Raw genomic sequence first — 18,822 nt, 5'->3', positions numbered from 1 at the left:
CAAACATTTAAAAAATGTTTGTTCAGCTTTTCAAGTAATTCTCAGCAGTAGGTTTGGTCTAAATCACCCAGTCTTCATTGATGAAAGCAAAAACCATTTGTAATATGCTTTTAATACCCAAAAGACTGTATTTTTGCTACTCAAGAATTTCTGGAGGGAATACAAATGAATGCTTTAAGTTAAGATGATATTATTAATTTAAATTTGCTTGAATTTGAATAAAAAGAGATACCTGTCTATAAAATAATAAATTTTCATGATTGAACTACATATCATCTTTTTTTTTCTTCAGGAACCATATCATCTTTTAATGTCCCCGGTTCTCTTTCAGACTGATCCCAAACATAGGCAAAATGACCTAAAATACCTTTGTTTAGTTCCCTTTAACACATTTGAAATAGGATGTTAAATGAAACAGGGCTTATGAACTGAGTGAGCTGGGACCTGGAAACTATGCTTTGTAAGTTTAAACCTTAAGTTCTCTGGATTTTTTCATCTCATTTGGAAATTAACTCTAGCTTCTCTAATATGGGGACAAATGAAATGGATTTTGGTTTTATACACATTTGAGTCATAATATTAAAAAGCATCCCCCTGAAAGTGGGAATGTTGATAACAAGGTGGAATTGGAGAAAGAGACTCTTTCACAAGAGCAGATGAAACTGAAGAGGAAATAAACAAGCTTCCTACCAATCTTCCACTCCTCACTCAGAGATTTTCCTTCCAGAGATGCTTTTTGCTCCATCATTGTAAAGGTTTGTCATTTCATGCAATTTCTCTTATTTAGTAGACAGAGCTCACTGTGGATCATAAGATCATTAATTACTATTATCTATATCATATTACTATATCATCATCACTTATTAGCTGTATTATCCTAGCTATGCAATGTACCCCATGTACCACCAAACCAAGGGAAATTGAGCTGATTAATATTCTTGCTTCGATGAACCTAGAACACTTGGGGTTTGATTTTTTTTCGACTGGGGAAACAATAAAATTTATGTAGAAAACATCAATTCTTCAGAGACATATGAGCAAGCCAGAAGTTAATTCTTTTTTTTTTTTTCCCACATATCTAGACTGACAAATGACTAGGTAAATGGCAGAGAAATAAAATTTTCAATGTGGACTCCAATGGGAGAATTTTAATGTCACAGCTTATCACAATATGGATAGATCAACTATAATATTTGGACAAATATTGTCAGAGAGAAAACAAGATGATTTCTTATTTTATGGGGCAGAAAATGCTCTCAGTACTTTTTTTTTCATTTAGTAATACATTTAGTGATACATGCAGACTTACACATTACTTCTGATTACACTGGTTACTATGGCTTATCGTATGTGGGTTATTATCATTTTGTAGTTTATATATGCACATTATATTGAATATTTCTTTAGTGTCAATGAGAAGATAAATCATTGGTATGAGAAAACACTGGAATTACAAGGTATTCATCTGGAATTATTCAACCTTTCACAAGCAAATGAGAAAGATTATAGGATTAGACCAAATCCTGGATTCCTTTTCTTCTCTGCCCATCTGTATTCATTAGAGCTGAAAGACAGACAAATGAAACTATTGGTAGCTCAGTCTTTAAAGCTTTATTACAATTTAAAAGCATTAAAATAGAGAGAAAATGGAAAAATCTTATCAAAGGCTGGAAATGATCATCATACTGAATAGTTGAATTTTCCGGCTTAATGACAATGAGAAATGAAGATAGGTGTTGTAAAGATATGATTTCATTATTGGTATCACTCAGTATTCTCAATTCCAAAGAATTGAGCATAGAGCTTTTAAAAGCCTCTGTCAGAATATAGAACTGACAATTGGGCACATCACTGGAGGAAATGAAATGGGTCAATGATTTTCAGTTCTATATAAACTGCATAGGACAAGCCCACAGCCTTGGCTAAAACGCATACCAGAATCCCGGACTCCTCTGGACTGTTGCTCTGGTTATCGTTATTGCTTCTTGGACCCCAGGAGTGTGGATCGAGAAAAGGGAAAGGCTGGAGAGCACAAAGCTACTACCTGAAATGCAGAGGACATTGTTAGTTTTCTCTCAGTATCCATTCTTTTCCCCCTTTCCAAAAGTACCTCTCTTTAAGGAATCTAACCTTTGCCACCACAGCTTAGGGACCCCAAGGGAAGCTGAGCCCACCCCCAGTTCCAGGGTAGTTCTCCAGTGCAACAGTGATTGATTCTGGAATAGACATGTGTCACAATAACAGATGCTTGCTGGGGACCTTGGGTAGAGTGTTTTCTTTGGTTTTGTGAGAGAGCCACCAGGCACGAGGATGCCTTCTCTTCCTCTGGACATACTTATGATGTTAGTCCTGAGACTACTGCAGCCAACCTGAAGCAGACATATGGAAAGAGGAGAAAGAGAATCGAAGAGAAATGAGCCAGAATCCTGACCAAATCGTATCTGACCACTGCTTTTAAGAGCTGTGAGTTAATACATTTCCTTAATTGATCACGTAAATTTAAGCGGACTGTTTCTTGCAGCCAAGATTATTTCTACTGGTAGAGAAAGGTGGTCCACTTCAAGCCCAAATTGCTCCTAATCCAGAGGACCACCCTCAAGGTCTATCTCAGGGATCCCTTAGCCAATTTGATCTGATGGGAGGGTCACAAAGATGCTTTCCTCTGCTCTGTACCAACTTTTAAATTTCACGACCTTTTGTGGTCATGCTCTTCAAAGTTCTCTAGTTTATAAGCCTAGAGCACTCCTTCAAAGGCTGCTGGAATGGATCCTTTGGATGCAGTCTGATCCAGGTCCCCAGCCTTGGGTCCAGAAATGCCTGCCACAGTTACCTCCAGCCTGTGGAAAACAGATCAAAGGGTTCTTCTCTCTGGTAGTCCATCATCTCCAACACAAAGTCTAATGAGAAGACCTTTCTGTGGGAGATGCATTCTCTTTCAGACTCATTCCTGGCTTCTCTAATTTTCCATGCAACTTTGGTTTTTACAATAATTTTGGTCTAGGCACACAATCAGTTTTGGGAAAGCCTATTGAACCCTTATCAGCTAAAAGTGGAAGCTGTTGTGATAGAGACAATTTGGGAATGGAAAGGCTTTGGTCAGGTGTGATAATAAAGCTGGCACCCTAAGTGATCTCTAACCCCAGTAAGAATAGATGGGTTGCATTCCAAGGGTAAGATACCTATTGTGGAACTACTATATAATACAGATAAACTTTTACAGTGAGGGATCTGTGGTGTGCATGATGTATAATATTGTGAGCCTGCAATCATATGGGCAAGTTTTGTACTTTTGTGTAAATAAAACTAAGTCAAGACCAGTGGTTTTCACACTTGGTTGGGAGTTGGGGTGGGGTGAGGGGTAGAGCATTTGGAAGTCATGGTACCTTAGATACAACACCTTGAAGCAATGCTGTATTTATTACCATTCTAAGCACTAGGCAGATTTTGGAGGCAGAAATTTTGACTCTTATGTCTATAACCCCAGTGATGCTGGACCTTTTTGTTCTTATCTTAGAGCCTGTCTCTATTCATTATTCCAGGCACAGAAACACCAGTCTAACATGTAAAAATAATTGCAAAGCAATTTAAAATTTTACTGTAGTCTCTTGGACAGTGCGAAGTGGAGATGACATTCATAAAACACTGCAAAACTTTAAAAAGTCGTTTACCCATTTATCTTCTCAAAGTCTCACTGATCATGGTGTGGTACGTGGCCCTAAGCTCTCTTATTCTCCCCCCAGTTTTCAGAACTTCAAAAATAGCCCGTGCTGGCCTTTATCCTTTTGTCCCTACTCTCCTATCTTCTGGTATATTTTCTTCTCTTATAGAGTAAAATTTGCCCTTTCCTGTAAAAATGAATCAAGCCAATCTAGGATTCTCTTATATCTCTCTGTCACCCATTACTTAGATCTGCACAAAGAGGCCCAGGAATTTTGCATGTGAGGAAGGAATTCTCCTTAGCATTATCTTAAAAGTCTTATTTATTTATTATTTTTGTTCCTTTTAGCATCAGTTTTGATCTGACCCATATCCACCTGTTCAACATCATTTCCCATGACAGCCCCACAGATGTGGCACACTTCTGCCACAAAAGGAACTTAAGCAGAGAAATGGTGTGATCATATTCGCATTTTAGAAGAATTACTCTGAATAATCAGAGTTTGGAGAATGGATTGGGCTTTTGCTGGGGTGGGGAGGAGGAGAGGTAGTAGGGAAATAATTAAGAATAGGATTGTCGGGCTTCCCTGGTGGTGCAGTGGTTGAGAGTCCGCCTGCCGATGCAGGGGACATGGGTTCGTGCCCCGGTCTGGGAAGATCCCACATGCTGCGGAGCGGCTGGGCCCATGAGCCATGGCTGCTGAGCCTGCACGTCCGGAGCCTGTGCTCTGCAACGGGAGAGGCCACAACAGTGAGAGGCCCGTGTACCGCAAAAAAAAAAAAAAAAAAAAAAAAAAAAAGGAATAAGATTGTCTAGGAAAGAAATGTTGGTGGTTTGGACTAGGATGGTGGCAAAAGGAGACAGAAATAAGTTGAAAGGTTTGAGATATGTTTTGCTAATTTCTGGATAGGGAAGAAATGAAATGAGGTTGTTATCCAGAGTACAGAATATAGACAGATCTAGTTTAGAAGGTAAAATATTAAGATTAGTTTTGGATATGTCAAGTTTGAAGACCTATGGGATATCTACTTGAAATGTTCATTTGGCATTTGACTTAGATAAGTCTGGGGGTCAGAGCTAGAGATGTGGATTTGGAATTTGTCAGTTTATAGATGGCTGTGGAGCCCATGAGTATTTCTGAGCATATCCCAGGAAAGCTTACACGCTGAGGACGTTAGAGGGCTAACAACAGAACCCCAGGGGAGGTACTGTCATCTTAGGACACCTGGGAGAAAACCAGGAAAAAAAGGGACAAAATCTGAGAACTATTGTTTTAGACCAAGGAAAGTGGAGTCCTAAAGATTGATTTATTGATCAGACCATTGTAACCAGCAGAATACTGTGCTCAATTCTGAGCCCCAGCCTTTTACACGGACATCGATAAGCACAGTATGTCAGGAGGAAGGCCATCAGGATGGTGAGAAAATCTTGAAACCATGTCAAAGCAGAGTGGCAAGTGCTTTCACATATAGAGAAGTTATTTATGGGGCACATATTTGCCAAGTGGAAGGGGAATTTAGTTTTGTTTTTATGTTTCCAGAAAGAATAATGAGGAAGTACAAAGAAACACCAGTCAATATGAAGAATTATTTTACAAGCTGTTAAAAAATGGAATAAGTTGTCTTGTTTGGAGTGAGAACCACTTTAGTAGAAGTGTTTGAGCAGGAACTGGTGACCCACTGATCAGGAATGATGGGGTAGGGATTCCTGTCTTGAGTAAGAGATTTACCTATTGAGGTAGCTTCTAATTTTAGAAGCCAGTGATTCTGTGAAATTTTTATCTTTCTTTCTCTCCCTCTCTCCATATTCAGTGCATATATTGCAGGTCACTACAAACACAGGGCCAGTGTGTCATGTAGTAAGCTTCGGGTGATGGTAAGGAATGATATTTTGTTCTTTGGAGGCTCTAAGTGAAAGTGACTTAGAGTGGTGAATTTCACGTGTACTGATATGAACGTGGTGAATCCTCACCACATTCATATCAGTACACATGAAATTTTGTTGAGAATTCCTCTGAGGGAGAACGTCTTAGTATTGAGTCAGTTTTGTGGCCTTGAGCTGAGACAGTTGATGAGACATCTTATAATAAGAGGGCAAGATGCCCTAAGGGTTTCACATGCATTTATATGCTGTGAAGGAAAATATTTTGCCTCTGGCAGTGAAAATCCAAACCTCACCAAATTACTAGGGACGAACATTTTATTTTCAAACACCAGAGAGGGGGAAAACACCCCAAGTTGAACAAATGCTTCACTGTGGCTCTGGATGTAACATGGGGTGATAGGCTTAGCAATGACCCTGTTTTGGAACTACAGTGACCTAATTCCTCCCTTCATTCAAGTCGTTTTTCAAAATCACCTCAGTGAAGCCTTTCTCTATCATGCAATCTGAAATTTCACCCTACCCAATACTTCATTTCCTCTTTCTCTGCCTCACGTTTTCCTTAACACTTGTCTCGCCCAGAAGCAAGATCTTAGACAAGGGTTTGAGTGCCAGTGGTTTACATGGGAGGTGATCCCAGGAAGGCAAGTCAGGTTAGGGTTAGGGTTAGGGTTAGAGTTAGTAGGAGAGTGAGACCAGGAGGGGAAGGAAGCCAATTCAGTGTAGGGCAATCAGAGGTTACTATTGTGGGCAACTGGGACTCAGTCCTGCCAGGGAACTCAGGGAGACTGCATGGACATGCCTTGAAGTATGTCTGAGGCATAAGGAAGTGGGGTGTTTATCCACCAATTCTCATCAATCCATGGTTGAGAGCTGCCCTGGGGATTGGGGTGTGGAGCTGGGACTTTAACTTCCCAGCATTTTCCATAAGTTCCCAGCATTTTCCATCACTGCGCTTGGGCATATGTCCTCCGACTGCCTGAGGAAGCCTTCTGAGGCTCACAGTAGGAGCCCTGGGGTCAAGTTGGATGGGAATGGAGTCCAGGGAATCTGAGACGGCCACTGGTAACATCTGCTGGAGAACTTGTTCCTCTTTACTGGACTGTATATTTTACTTTTTATCTTTATTGTCTGTCTCCCACTGTAACATAAGCTTCATGAAGAGGGGGACTTTTCTCTGTTTTGTTCACCAAGTGGCATTGGAAACATGGTCTCTGAGTTGTTTATTCAATTTTAAACAACATTAAATTAGTGCCCGCTTGAACCAGGTACTGCCCTCACATTCTTTGACACTATGTACTCCAAGGGGCGGATTAGATCTCCACCATCTTTGTAGCTAATCCTTAGCCTATAGTGAGTCAAGATTAAGAATTATAGGGCAGAGGGAAGGAGCATGTTATAACCAAGGGAGATGCCCTAGACTGGGGTGTAGCGGGTGGGGCAAGGTTATTCTGAGGCAAATGTAAGATAACACATCTAGTGTCTGGAACACAGGAAGGCCTCCATAGGCAGGGAGAGGAGCTAGGAGTTGGAAGAAGGAAGAAGAGGTGGCGGATGAAGAGGAGGAAGAAGACACAGACACATAAGAAGCTGGGATCCTGGGTTCATGAGCACCAGAGAAACCTTCAAGAAGAAAGAAAGAAAAAAAAAGAATCACAAGTAAAGATGATAATTAGACAGACGCTTTTGTTGTAATGTGAGCATGAACTGCTAAATCAGAGAAGGATCAATGGCGGGTGGAAGAAAAAATGCAAACGAGAGATCAGAGTGCTTATTCTAACCCCAGCTTCTACAAGCAGTCTCCTTGCTAACTGGGTCTGCACACATGGAACCCCAGTCCAAAGCCTGCCTCTTCCTGGCATTTGGGTTCAGGCCTCAGGAGGAAGTTGCAACCTTAGGACCATAATCAAGGAAGGTGCTTTTGCTTTGGACTCCATGCTTCAGTTAATGCAGACTTAGATCTGCCAAATGGCACGGATGACTCACTGAGTAGTCAACAACTCTTCCAGAGTGTTTTAAAAACATGTATGACTGTTGAATTACATCGCACCTGCTCTGAACTTCTTCCCTGCAATTCTAAACCCAAGTTTAGCATATTTTTAGCATATGCAAGCCAATGTTTAGCTCTCACTTACCTGCTCTGTCTTTTGACTTTTCATCTAGTGTTCACTCCCATCCCACCTCCTGCCCTTTCCAACACACAGCAGATATGATTATTATTCTTGAAAACTCTGAGTCCTAGTGTATTTAAAACTTTTATCAATAAGAAAAATATAAGTGAATTTTGATTATACATTATTTGTATATAGGCACACCTCTTTCCCTTATATTAATGGTGTTTATCAAGGATTGACCAGACCGAAAATTCTTTCAAGTTACATTTCCACAATTTCTAATTTTGAAGTTTTCCTCTGGGGTCAAATCTGCAGGCTGCCAAAGGTATAGGTACATCACCCGTAGCTCCAGTTATTCTTGTTAAAAATTTTTAGTGTGGTTTTTAACTGGAGACTTTTCTGTACCCAACATTGGGAATATGTACTGTTTTCAAATCATTCATGGGAACCCCTAGGGTGTATCCTCAAGGTTGGGGAGGAAATTTATTTCTAAATGGAAATGCAAACATTTTAAGAGCATAAGTGCAGGGAGGAAAATTTGGACATTTGTTTTATGCAGGCACATCTGGCTTGGAAGTAGAAACTCAGGAAGAGGTAACTTAGGGACTTTGGCAAATTAGGTCATCATCAAAATAATATTTCTGAATATTATTTATCATGTGTTATTAAGCTGTGCATTACACAAAGCGAAGTGGTCATATCGAAATGCCTGTAGGAGAATTAAACACGGCTAGGAGGTTGTGTACCTTAATGCATCCAGGTTTACTGAGAGTGCCTGTGAGTAGAGGAATTAGTATTTCTGGGATCCTTCTGTCCCAAAGATGGTATTTAGACCACAGCAAATCAGCCAAATCATTAGGTTATGTCTGGATCCACCAAAGGCACATAAGTCTTGCCTGAGACTTTAGCCTTTCCATCCCCATTAGTAACAAACAACAGTGGCGCAAACAAGCACATGGACAAACCATGTGGTTGTACAAACACCAAAAAATAAATTAGACAAATAGAAGAAAAGGTTTTACATTGTGTTAAAAAATTTGGGAGAGCAAAACGTACGTTTTTATCTACGAGCTACCGTAGTATTCCATAAAGGTTTTCTCTCAAGTAAAACAATGAGCTTACTGGTGTGATAAATTAGCAGACACCTCTTCGGTGTGAAGTATTCCTGTGTTGCAAATCACTGATTTTATTAGATGGCAGCTTTAGCAGCAATCTAATGCTGCCTCATGAAAAATCCATAACAATACAATCTAATTTGAATGGTTCTGGAAATTAATAGTACATATTTGAGAACAGCCCACTTGCTCATATTCCCACTTTCTAGTCATGTCTGTTAGTGTGAATGTGATTCTTGGACTTTTGTGGCTGTTTTTTTAAAACAATGTACAAACCCCCGCTCGGTTTATCTTTACCTGCACGATTCACACGTTTTCTCTCCCTTCAGCATATTTCTTGCATCTTGCCTATGTTTCTGGCTTGTTTACTTACTCATTTGGTTTCTAAGCTCATCAGAGGAAGATCAGAACTAATTCAGTTGAACATTTGAATCCATTATGACACTTGTTCACGGAAAAGATGCACATAATGGCTTACATTTTTGTTGTAGAGAATAACTGAAAATAACTGTACCAACGATTCTCCTCAGACATATAAGAGAACTGGAGGATTTTCTAAGATAAACAAAAAATTGATGAAAGCCAATCTAGGAGTAGACTGTGACTCTGACTTATATGCCTTCTGATTTCATTTGTTTCCTTATGTGTAGATCTTTATTCATGTGATGCCTTCATTGTGTGAAAGTCATGCTATTTTCCTGTCAATGAAAACCCTCTGGGAATGCACAAGAGCCTGATGTGTACTCTCAACTAGATCACTGTCTTTTTTTCTTTGACTGTAGTTAGAATAATTTGTCTTCCCCCATGGGCCCAATATTGGAAAAGAACAGGACGTTACCGTGTTTCTGTATGTTCCGGTGCTTGTGTTAGCACCACTGTCTATCCATTGATTAGACCATACACATCCTTCAAATATCTCAAGAGACTATATTACTTCTCGAGTTCCTCAGTTTTTAAATTCCTTTTCTAGATACACATAGTTATCAGAATCCATTCTTTGCATGATTTTTCCTGTTAGGAGCATCATTTATCAACAGCAAATATTTAGTCTACTAATAAAATATTAGTTAGTCTATACCTATGTTTCTCTTACTATTTTCTTTATTTACGTGTGCTTTTAGTGTTATGTATTTTTATTGGCAAACTCAGCAGTATGAAGACTGTTGATATTATTCTTTGTTTTGTTACATGGTTAATGGTTTTAACCACTATTTGTTGTCTCCTGCTATTAAGAAATCTATCCTTTAATAGATATGCAGTACTTTGAAAATAGGCGGTAACAAGAATTTCCTGCGAGAAAATCAGAGTACTGAAATAACGATAGAAGTCTGTTCGGTTGCCTCAGTTTCCCCAGTGAGACTTAGAGTAGCTTAGTCTGGAGAGATATAGATTGAAACAAATGCAGAGTTAATTTGTGGACATCGCTATGCGGGTGTGCATGCCTATATAGGACCATTTGCCCAACTCACCATTCTTGGAGGTTAGGGAGGTTACATTCTATTATCTCACGTAATACATAATTAGCACTTTCGAAAACATTGGTGATCATTCCTAAAGGTGCTTGCCCTTTCAGAGGTCAGATTCCATCTATTTCTCTAGTCCTATATTCCTGAACTTTAAAGCCCAGTATACTTGCCTTATCCTATTGTCCCTCAGGTGAATAAAAGATTTATTAACATACAAAAAGATAGAGAGCATAATCAACATAGCCTGTTTATCTGGAAAACTACTGGACCATACCATATAAAAATCTACTGTCAAAAACCCAAAGGAGAAATAAGTAACTTAACATAAGTTTTGGCTGATATTTCTTGTGTCAGATGAAAATGTCAATGAACCATTCATGAATTCTCCAACAGAATTAGAGTATTCTGTTTTTTAAATGGATTTTGTTTTTTTTAAGTATGAAAATATTTTTTTAAATTCAAATTGCAAATTTATTTCTCCAAGTATGAAAATATCTTACTGCAGCATTTTTTTTTTCTCCAGAAATATCTACTATGGAGTAGGCTATGGGATAGTTGAACCTTTATCTTCTCCAGCCCATTTCACTATTGGTATTGATATCTTCAACTTGTAGGTTCAGTCTCTCCAATTCCTAAGTCAGTCCTTGATCAATCCTGAGCAAGGCTTTAGAAAGGTATAATGGAGGGGCTTTATAATGGTAGACTTAGGCTCATGAACTGGTAGGTATAGAATTACTGGCCCAGTGATAGGTTCTGTATCCAGGATACTTGGAGTAATGCTTAGGTTGTCAGCAGAGTTTACTTTAGGGGTATGCATGCTTTAATACAGACACAGTATTTATCAAGATGATTATTTCTTTTATATGATTCATCCTAAAACTAGCATATTGCCCTCTTTGTGACCGCTTTCCCACATGTTCTCTAGCTTGGTCTCACGGCTAGGCCCGTGAGCCATGGCTGCTGAGCCTGCGCGTCCGGAGCCTGTGCTCTGCAATGGGAGAGGCCACAACAGTGAGAGGCCCGCATACCACAAAAAAAAAAAAAAGAGTATCTATAGAGTGCATGGGGAAATTTTCCTGGTTTGGCCTAACATAGTCACACTCTCTGAATTCTTGCAGTGTTCCTTATACCTAGGGAGACAATTTGTACCTTATGCTCACCATCTCCTCTTTTTTTTTTTTTAATAAATTTAAAAATTTTATTTATTTATTTTTGGCTGCGTTGGGTCTTCGTTGCTGTGCGCGGGCTTTCTCTAGTTGAGGCGAGTGGGGGCTACTCTTCGTTGCTGTGCGCAGGCTTCTCATTGTGGTGGCTTCTCCTGTTGTGGAGTGCGGGCTCTAGGTGCACAGGCTTCAGTAGTTGTGGCTCACGGGCTCTAGAGCTCAGGCTCAGTAGTTGTGGCGCATGGGCTTAGCTGCTCCATGGCATGTGGGATCTTCCCGGACCAGGGTTCAAACCTGTGTCCCCTGCATTGGCAGGTGGATTCTTAACCACTGTGCCACCAAAGAAGTCCCATCACCATCTCTTCTTAACTTTTCCTCAGCTTCTGAAGCTCTCCACAGTATCAGAGTGATGGATCCATGATGCTTTTGGTGGTTGGCACTGGTGTATGGGGAAGGTGTTTAACATGTTCCAAGAAATATATAAAACCATAAGACACATTGGTACAGTTCCCCAGAGGTCAAGGTATTACTTCTTAAATTTCTACAATTTAGGTTGGGCTTAGCAGGGTGGTTCTTCTGCTCCATATGGCAACTGCTGAGCTGGAGTATTTAAGATGGCTTCTTTACTCATGTGTTTGATGCCTCAGCTGGGAAGGCTGCATGATATGATGGCTAGCTAGGCATCTCTCTCTCTCTTTCCACGCAGTCTCTTGATTAGGGTTGCTGGACTTTTTTACATGGTGGCTCAGGGCACCAAGAGAAAGCATTTCAAGAGGACAAGCCCTATTGAAATCCCTCATCTAGCTTCTTCTGTTTGCATCATACTTGCTAATGGCCAAAGTCAGCCACATGGCCCAGTACAGACTCAATGTGGAAAGGGCTTGACTACTGAAGGCCTGATTCATTGAAGTTTGCCAACCTAACAGTATGGAATAATATGCCAAATTTACATGAATTTTAAAGATGAAACAGGTGATTTCAAGAAAATTAGTTTTATGGTGGGCCAGGACTCTGTGGATAATGCATTTACTTTTTTTCTGCTGCTGAGAACTGACCCAAACCAGCTTGCTGTGCACAACTATTAGGTTCTTTTTGGTATATCTTGGGAGTTTTAATGGTTGACAGTAATGAGGGTTAATTGCTCTCTCATAACCTTGTATCAGATTATTAGGAAAGCAAGTCTCAGACCAAATCCTGCTACTCATATAGACATTTCTGCAAACAGGCACAAAACAATCATAAACCACTTCTGCAAACATCATTTAAGGATATCACCTAGGGCTTTATTCCTAAGGATAAAGATTCCAGGGTTCACTAGAGTCTTACCTCCTGTTCTTGTAAGCACAGAGAGTATCTGTAAATTATTACAGCCAGTTCACATTTCTCCACTGCCACTAATTTCCCAAATGAAAGCCTCATTTTTATCAATTAAAAGCCACTAATTCCACCAATGAAAACCCACTACTGACATTATGCTGATTAGGAATGCTTTTGTATTGAAGGGAGAAAACAATGACTGAAGACCTTTTAGTGATTACCTCTACTGTATGAATTTTCTAATAATGCTTAGCTAATCATCCCCAGAATGTGGGTTTTTGGTTAGAGCAACATTCTGCCCCAAGAGTGTAATTGTAACTGACATACACTGTCTGCACTAAAGAATATTAAAATAAAGTATAGATACCATAACATGTGCCTTAAAGAGTGCTTTGGTAGAAAAATTTGAGATGCTTTCACCAGAGTGTAAGAAATTAGGACTTTGGAGTTAGGTTTTGTGGATTCATTGCTTTTAGAAACAGCAACATTCCCAGCTATCAGGTTTCCAGAACTAAGTTTCATGTACATATAAAAAGACCATAGTTTAAAATTTTATTAAAATATTTATTTAATTGTTTTTATTATCTATTTTTGAGCATACACAAAAGTAGAAGCTATTCCCATAACCCAGCTTCAGTGATTATCAGTTATGACCAACAATCTCTACACCTCTCCTCAACTTCCCTCCCAGCTGCATTAAAGTAAATCCCAGGTATGTAATTTCATCTGTAAATATTTTGGTGTTTATTTCTAGCAACAGGGAAGGATTTTTCTATTAGCATAAGCATAACACTATTAATACACCTAAAAAATAAACAGTTCCTCAATATCCTGTCAGTGTTCAGGTTTCTCTGAATCATAAATATCTATTTATAATTGCTTTGTTTGATTCTGGATTCAAACAAGGTTCATAGATTGCATTTGGTTGATATGCACCTTGGGTCCTGTATTTCTTGAGGTTGGCTCAGAACTGGGTTTCCTAATCTCAGCACTATTAACAATTTGGACTGGATAATTATTTGCCATGGGGGGTTGTCATGTCACTGTAGGATATTTAGCAACATCCCTGGTCTCTACCTACTAGATGCCAATACCACCACTTTCCCTGTGTGAAAACCAAAAATGTTGCCTACTGTCCCCTAGGGGCAAAATTGCCCTAGTTGAGAATAGTTGGTCTAACATTCATGTTTCATATTTTAGCAAAAATATTTCACAGTTGGTATTGTATTTTTTTTAATTGCATCACAATCAAAGATCACAAAACAATTGGTTTTTGATTAGTGGGTCCAAGTATTGTTTACCTGATTTGTCCACGCTACAGTTTCTCATTTATCATTCACCCAAGGATTTTAATAGCTATTGATGATCATCACCTATATCCCTTGTTTTATTAGGGATTACAGAATAAGGATTTTGTAATTTTATCATTATTTCTACATTTATTAGCTGGGACTCTTCCATAAAGAAGAATGTTCCCTCATCGACAATTTGATTACACTGTTAATGAGGAAGTACTGTGTTTCTCTACTCATAACACTGTAGGGCTCCGTCTCACAAGACTGCCCCACACTTCAAATGCCAGTTGTAAGTCCCAGGTTGTCACTTGTACTTCTGGCCGGCTGGCTGTAGATTGGGGGTTCCCATGACCCATTCCTTAGGTTCATTCTTGAGCCTAGAATGGCCCACAGAATTCAGGGAAACACTTTACTTACTAGATCACGAGTTTATTATAAGGGGTACAGCTCAGGAACAGCCAAATGGAAGAGATGCATAGGGCAAGGTACGGGGAAGGGCGCCAAGCTTCCATACACTCTCTAGGCACGCCACCCTCCTGGTATATCTACCTACTTACCCACCTGGGATCTCTCAAACTCTGTTGCTTAGGGTGTTTATGGAGGTTGTGTCACATAGGCATGACTGATTAAATCATTGACCATTTGTGATTGAACTCAGTCCCCTACCCCTCTCCCCTTGGAGGTTGGGGGTTGGAGCTGGAACTTCCAGTTCTCCAGTCAGGTGGTTGGTTCCTCTGGCAACCAGCCCCCCACCCTCCAAGAGTTACCTCATTAGCATAAACTCAGGTGCGGTTGAAAGGGGCTTATTATGAATAACAAAATGCACTCCTTTCACCCCATCACTCAGGAAATGACAAGGGTTTTAGGAGTTCTGTGCCAGGAGCTGGGGATGAAGACCAGATATTTCTTATTATATCACAACATCACAGTCCACCCTCTGGTTTTTGATACAGATCCCTTACAGTAATATGATTATAAATATCCAAAGATACTGGCACATTACTGGAATCCATTCAGTCATTAATGATTGTCTAGTCCATCATCGTATTGTATGAAAATGTCTCCCAGGCTTTCATTCAGTCTTGTCAGGTTCCAGAATAGGAGTCGTCTCGACAATATATGTTCTTCATTGCTTTTTTCATTTAATATATCTAAGAAAATGCTCTATAGTAGGGATTGTCCACTACTATGGACCAGACAATTTTTTGTTTTGGGCGACTGTCCTGTGTACTGTAGGATATTTAGCAGTATCCCTGGCCTCTACCCACTAGATGCCAGTAGCACTTCTATCTGCCATTAGACAACCAAAAATGTCTCCAGACATTGCCAAATATCTCCTGGGAGGAAAAGTCACCCCTAGCTGAGAACCAGTGTCTTATAACGACACTGAGAACTTTCTCCTTTCCTTTTATGACGGCATTATACTCCATTTTGTGAATGTACCATAGTTTATTCAAGCAGTTCCCTATGGTTGGGCACCCAGTCTTTTACTATTACAAAAAGTGCCACAGTGAATGGTGTCATGCCCATATCATTTTGTATTTTTGCTAGTGTTTCTTTGGCAGGATTCCTAGAAGTGGGATTGCTGGGTCAATGGGTAAATGCATATGTAATTTATCCAGATATTGCCCAAATTCCCCTCCTTGAGGATTGTTCTATTTTTCATTTCCTACAGCAAGGTATGAGAGTGCGTGTTTTTCCATAGTCTCATCATAGAGCATGTTGTTAAATATTTGGAATTTTGTCTGTATATTTAAGAGGCATTTGCTTTTCATTTACTGTGAATTATATCATTTACTCATTTTTCTATAGGTATTTCCACCCTCTAGAATCATTAAGACCTCTTTGTATATTAGAGATATTAACACTTTAGGAGTGATATAAGCTGCATTCCCCCCCTCAGTTTGTGTTTATCTTTTGATTTTGTTTATGTTATTTTTTTCATGCAAAAGTTGCTGTTTTTTTGTGGTCAGATTTATCCTTTTTCCTTTATTGCTTCTGAATTTTACATCAGAGAAAAGTTTTCCCCATTTCCAAGTTATAAAAGAATCACCCATGTTTTCTCCTAATGTGTGTATGTATGTATGTATGCATTTAACACTTAGATCCATTTAGAATTTATTCCAGCATACAGTGTGAGAAATAGTTTCATTTATATATTTTTCTATATAACTAGACAGCTTTCTGTTAGTTCATTTTTTTGCTGTACTGATTAGAGATTCTGCTTTTGTAACATCCTAAACTTCCATGTTCGGTTTGAAGTGTTTTTGAATTTTCATTTCTTTTTCTATTGCTCTATCAATTCATGTGCCTACACTGAAGGCTTTATAATATGTTTTAATATCTAGTAAGGCTGTCCTCCCTGTTCCATTGTTTTGTTTTTAGTGTTTCCCTGGATATTCTTTTTTTTTAAAATTTTATTTATTTATTGGCTGTGTTGGGTCTTCGTTGCTGCATGCAGGCTTTCTCTAGTTGCAGTGAGCGAGGGGCTCCTCTTTGTTGAGGTGCGTGGGCTTCTCATTACTGTGGCTTCTCTTGCTGTGGAGCACGGGCTCTAGGCACGCGGGCTTCAGTAGTTGTGGCACGGGGGGCTCAGTAGTTGTGGCTCATGGGCTCTAGAGTGCAGGCTCAGTAGTTGTGGTTCACGGGCTTAGTTGCTTTGTGGCATGTGGGATCTTCCCAGACCAGGGCTGGAACCTGTGTCCCCTGCATTGGCAGGAGGATTTTTAGCCACTGCGCCACCAGGGAAGTCCCTCCCTGGATATTCTTGGTTGTTTGTTTTTTCAAATAAAATTTATAATCAACTTTTCTAGCTCTGGAGAAAACACAATATATATTTTTATTGAGATTATGTTAAATTCATAAAATCACTTAGGGAGAACTGACATTTTCATGATGCTGAGTTTTCTATCTAAAAATGTAATATGTCTTTCCATTTGTCCAAGCCAACTTCTGTATCTTTCAGGGGTATTTTGTAGTCTATAAACACTTTGGCTATCATACAATGTGAGAAGTAAGGCTGTCCCTCTCCCATTTCACATACAACTTCCAAGCACATACGTGTTTTGAGACTCATTCTCTTACTTTTGTAGCCATGATCATTGAACCCTAATTCTACCTTTCTCAAAATTTGGGAGGTAGGAGAAGAACTGCATGTAGAACAGCTAGCACAGTACCTGGCATTAGAAAGAGCTCATTTTCAGTGGTAGCTGATACTTGTGGGCACTAAATCATCTCAGTCTATCCTGGTCATGAACAATTTCCAGTATGTGTTGAAAACCATATCACTGGCCTTCTGCATGTGTTTGAAACCTAGGCGTCCATACACTACACAAATATTTAAAAAAATAAATCCATCCATCTTCTATGTTAATTTCATTGGTTCCTGGCAATACCATGCTCTTTCGAGCTTTTTCTTTTTCCCATGAGGTGGCATTATTTTTTTTTTTTTAATTTTTAAAATTTATTTATTTATTTATTTATGGCTGTGTTGGGTCTTTGTTTCTGTGTGAGGGCTTTCTCTAGTAGCAGCAAGCGGGCCACTCTTCATTGCTGTGCGCGGGCCTCTCACTATCGCAGCCTCTCTTGCTGTGGAGCACAGGCTCCAGACGCGCAGGCTCAGTAATTGTGGCTCACGGACCCAGTTGCTCCGCGGCATGTGGGATCTTCCCAGACCAGGGCTCGAACCCGTGTCCCCTGCATTGGCGGGCAGATTCTCAACCATTGCACCACCAGGGAAGCCCTGAGTTGGCATTTTTTTAACTTTATATTTTGTCTCATTTTTATAAAATGCTGGAATAACCTGCAAGTCGTCGTGGAAGCTTCACTCATCTGAACAGTGATGGGTCATCTTTTCAGGAAGCTGTCAGTCAACAGCAGCTAACAAGAATATGGAGCGGGGCAGGAGTGGAAGGGGGTCCGAAGGTCACATTACTTGGTTCACTGACTACATGCTGTGAACCCTTGTGATTAATATTGTGGAAATTTCTGCTGATTGCATACTATTTCAGGTCAGGGTTGACTTGCTTTCCCCAAGCAGGGTTCTAATTTTAGTTGAGAATCAGCATTCTGAACTTTTGAAATTTCACACAGCATCATTAATTGAGCGCCCACTGTCTGCTGAGCACTAGGCAACAGAGGTAGATGTAAGCAGAAGAGCAAGTGATGAGCTGTTCCAGGCTGGGGGTGCTGGCTTAGTCCTGGCCCTACTCTGGGGACGGGGGCCTGGCTGACTGGTCAATTTATGGATTTGAGGAAGGTGGGCTGGTGAGTGCTGAGCTCCCATGGCGGGTGCGGGACTGGCAGTGCTGGTTCACCAGGGGAGACTCGTCACAGGGAAACCGAGGTAAGGAACAGGCATGAAGTTAGGATCCTTTACTGGAGAACAGGCAGTGAAGCTTGGTGCTGTGGCCAACAGAGTGAGAAGAGGCAGTCTGTAGTCTGAAAGCCTTGGTTGAAAGCCGTGGAAACTGAGCAGATGGTGGGGCAGGAGTTAGGCCAAGATTAGAGGCAAGTAGCCAGCGTTTCTCTGGCGAGTGGGTTGTGACGACAGCGTGTGAGGTGCAGGGCCACCTTTTTCAAAGGGCAGCACAAGACATCCCTGGAGTCAAGCCAGTAAGGAGCTGTCCCTCATCTTAAAGGGACCCTGTCATCAGGGTCAAAGAGATTCAGTGTCTGGAGCAAACTGTCTTCATCCTCTATAAGCAAAGGCTGTACACAGCAGGGACAGGATCATATTAGCAATAATAGCACCTTCATTTATTTAGTGCTTTTAATACTTCAGAGTGCTTTCTCCTCTTTCACTGCACATGTA

This window comes from Tursiops truncatus, chromosome 5 (assembly GCF_011762595.2).
Source record: "Tursiops truncatus isolate mTurTru1 chromosome 5, mTurTru1.mat.Y, whole genome shotgun sequence".
Classification (NCBI taxonomy): Eukaryota; Metazoa; Chordata; class Mammalia; order Artiodactyla; family Delphinidae; genus Tursiops; species Tursiops truncatus.
This window is presented reverse-complemented; position numbering follows the sequence as displayed.